This window comes from Malurus melanocephalus, unplaced genomic scaffold (genome assembly GCF_030028575.1).
Source record: "Malurus melanocephalus ecotype Western Australia unplaced genomic scaffold, MMel_1.1 scaffold_1865, whole genome shotgun sequence".
NCBI lineage: Eukaryota > Metazoa > Chordata > Aves > Passeriformes > Maluridae > Malurus > Malurus melanocephalus.
The window spans coordinates 7,601-11,256 of NW_026625097.1; the positions used below are offsets into that span (position 1 = coordinate 7,601).

The 3,656-nt window shown below is 57.0% G+C and overlaps 1 pseudogene; it reads right to left on the reverse strand.

Moving 5' to 3' along the window:
* The window catches only part of LOC130587406 (zinc finger protein 345-like), a 7,515-nt pseudogene extending 6,534 nt beyond the window's left edge, over window positions 1-981 (reverse strand).
* Between the last annotated feature and the right edge of the window lie 2,675 nt (window positions 982-3,656).

The following is a 3,656-nucleotide window of genomic DNA, read 5'->3' on the forward strand; positions in this document are numbered from 1 at the left end:
TTCTCTGTCCCTGGCAATGACCTGAGGTGGGATCAGATATAATGACAGGGTCATGGCCAGACCCTCATGTTCTTCTGTTCCACCTCACATCAGTTCCAGGGACAGAGAAAGGGACAGATGTCTTCCCAACATGGATCACTGGGAATGTGGGTCACCAGGGCTCTTCCCAAACTGGGTCCTGCGATGGAGGACGGAGTTGGAGCACCAGATGAAGTGTTTCCTTCAGTTGGGGCACTCACAGGACTTTCCTTACTAGTGCCTCTGTTGGTGTTGGGCCAAGTGAGAGCTCCTGGAGAAGCTCTTCCCACACTGAGAACACTCATAGGGCCTCTCCCCAGTGTGGTGGGTGACAAGGTGGGAGTTGCATTTGAAGCTCTTCCCGCAGTTGGGGCAGCGGAAGGGCCTCTCCTCCGTGTGAATCCGCTGGTGTCTGGGGAGATCTGAGCTGGCTGAAAACCTCTTCCCACACTCAGAACACTCATAGGGCCTCTCCCCAGTGTGGATGCAATGGTGCTGGATCAGGTTGGAGCTCTCTCTGAATCTCTTTCCACATTCCCCACACTCATTGGGCCATTCCCCCATGTGGACAAGCTGGTGACGGATCAGGTGGGTACTTGCGCTGAAGCCCTTCCCACATTCCCTACACTCATAGGGCCTTTCCCCAGCATGGATCAGCCAGTGATGGATCAGGTTGTTGTTCCAGCTGAAACCTTTCCCACATTCCCCACATTTGTAGGGCTTCTCGCCACCTTGAAGCTGGTTATGGGCCACCAATTCTGAGCTGCGGCTGAAACTCTGGCTGACTTCCTGGCACTGGGTGGGTCTTTCCCCCTCAGAGCATCCTGGCCTGGATTTGCAGCCCCTCCTTGCACAAGATCTCCAGGGCTTTTCCTCCCCATTGGATTCCTGTGCTGTGGAGCCGCTCAAAACAGCCTCTTCCACGAGGTTCTGCTGGGGGGATTTGTCCTCCTTCGTCTCCATCCTCAGCTCATTGTCTGGGGGAGGAAGGACAAGGAGAGGATGGGATTTGCCTCTGTGCCAGAGGGAAGGGGAAGGAGATCCCCCCAGTCTGTCTGTGGCAGGATGGCGGCGGCAGCGGGGTTGTCCTGCAGCCAGGGACGATGCTGGGCTGGGGGATGGAGGAGAAGAGAGGGAGGAAGGAGCAGTCCCTTCCTCCTCACCTGCCTGGGGGTCCTGGGACATCCTCCTCTTTCTCACAGCCTCCTCCTCCTCCATCTGGCCAAGATGGGAATGGGAAATCCTGGTTTAGGGGAAAAACAAGGGATGAGCACTTTGAGTCTGAATGTGCCCCCACTCAAGTCCATCTCTAGAAGTTACTGGGCATCTGGTGTCCAGAGAAACCTCCCAAACACCAAGATTCAACCTCAAAAAGAGCTCCCAGGAGTTCTCTGTCTCTAGTCTCTCCCCTTTGGTGTTCAGGGGTTCCCCCCTGTCCAGGCTGCTGAGGGTCCCATGTGTATTGAGGGTCCCCCTCTCTAGTTGATTCCCACCCTCCCCAGGCTGCTGGGAGTCCCAGGAACCTGAGAAATTCCCCCTCTTCAGTTTCCCCTCTTAGGGATGCTGGGGGTTCTTGGAGTCCTGGGGTTCCTTCTCCCTTTATTCTCTGTTTCAGGGTACAGGGGGTCCAAGGAGTTGTCCCTCCCCCTTTCCAGGCTTTTGAGGGTCCCGAGGATCATGGGACTCCCCCCTCTCTGGGCTCCCCAATTTGAGGTCCTGGGGGACACAGGGCTCTGCTCCTCCACACTGCTAGGGGATCTCCTGGTCCCTGTATTGCCCCTCTCTGTTATCCCTACTCAGGGGGTCTCAAGGATCCCCCCTCTGGTTCTCCCGGGGGATCCTGCATCCCCCCTGGCTCTGGGCTGGAGGCAGCGGTGTCTGACCCGGGCTGACCCAACCCCACCGCAGGGAAACCCCGCATCCCCTGTCCCCTTGCCAGGGCTCTACTGGCAGCTGCCACTGGGATCCCCCAATGTCCTGCCCAAGAAGCCTTTTCCACTCAGCTGTGGCATTCTTCAACCTGGAAATAGCTCCATACCAACAAAAGCAACCCAGGGACCCCCCAGGATATTTGGGCCGAGCTCTCCATCACCTGCAGCCAGGGATGAGGGGGCTGTGAATTCAGGGATCAATGCTCAGCCTGGTTTCTTCTCCACATCCCACTCCTCCTTTTTCTCTCCTTTTCCTCTTCCTCCCACTCCTCCTCCTCTATCCCACCTCCTCTGCTCCTCCCCTCCCACCTCTTCTCCTCCTCCTCCCCAATCCCACCTCCTTGTCCTCTTACTTCCATCCCTTCTCCCGCTCCTTCTTCCTCCTTCCTCCTCCCCCCAGAACCAGTGGCAGCCTTGGTCCCCCGTTCCCCAAACTCTTCACACCCCACGGGCAGAGTGGGGCCGGAGCCAGGACAGGTTGGGATGGGCAGCACGGGACTCTTGGCTGGTCCCGTCCACTGGGGGAGGGGGAATCCTGCCCGGGGAAAAAGAGAGGGAAATGGGGAAAACTAGGGGCTGCTGATCCAAACTGGGGCTTGAAGACCCCCCCCCCTGGGTGGGGACTTCCAGCCCTTGGGGCTCCTCTCAAGGGCCTCAAAATCTGGGAGGGGGGAATGCAGAGAGGAGTGGGGGATCCCAGGAGTAGGATGTTGTGGGTTAATGTTTCTCCTTTTGTTTCCTTTCTTACAGCATTTTTCTTTCCCATTTTGTTGCTGGGATACACTGATTGCCAGTCCTCCTTTTGATGGCTGGGTGATTAGTAAAGACAATAAGACCTATGCCCCACCCAAATGATCTTGCTAAGCACTGGGAGGGGGTTGTGGGTGTGGGGGTGTGGGGGTGTGTCTGTGGTGGGGAGTAACTTCACTTCCTGCCCTGCTTGGCTCAGAGAAGTAGGTCGACCTGCTAGCTGCGGGGGAGAGCTGGCCTGCCCTTTTCTGCAGAGCCCAGCACCTCCGCTCGTTGGTTCCTGTTTTGCTGCACTGTGATCTTCTCCCCTGTGCCTTGCTGCACTGTGATCTTCTCCCCCTCTCAGGGGACCCCCTGAGATTCCAGCTTCAGGGGTTGAGTCCTGCTCCATCCCATTTCACAGCCATGGGATTCTGCTCGTCTCTTTGCCGTCCTGGGGTTTCAGGCTGCCCAGAGGAGCACCGAGATTGGTGTTTTTCCCCCGTGAGTTTGCAGAGGAACATTTCTCCATCCATCTCTGCTGGTTTGTGTCCACCATTGGCCACTGGGAGACCCACGCCACAGCGCCCCCTGCAGCCTCCAGGAAATCATCGCACCCGCCCTGCCCGGCTGGGAGCCAACAGCGCCTCTGCCGACTGGGACTGGAACTGCACCAAAGGGGAGGGCGTGTCTCTGTGAGCCTGTCTTGGGAGGGGTTGGGGGTTCCAGGAGGGTTTGGGGGTGCATGAGTGATGCCGATGGTGGTGATGGGATGTCACGATCCGTTCGAGTTGAAACGGGAATCGTGGTAGGTTCTTTTTTGGAATCTCAGGGTGCAAAAGAAAACGAGAAGGCAAAGGTATATGCTTCAAATAATCAGAGACAATTTATTTGAGTATTTTGCGATGGGAAAGGGTGAGAGAGGGAGATAGGGAGAGCGAGGGAGACGGGGTCTTAGAAGAAGGAGAGAGAGAGAGA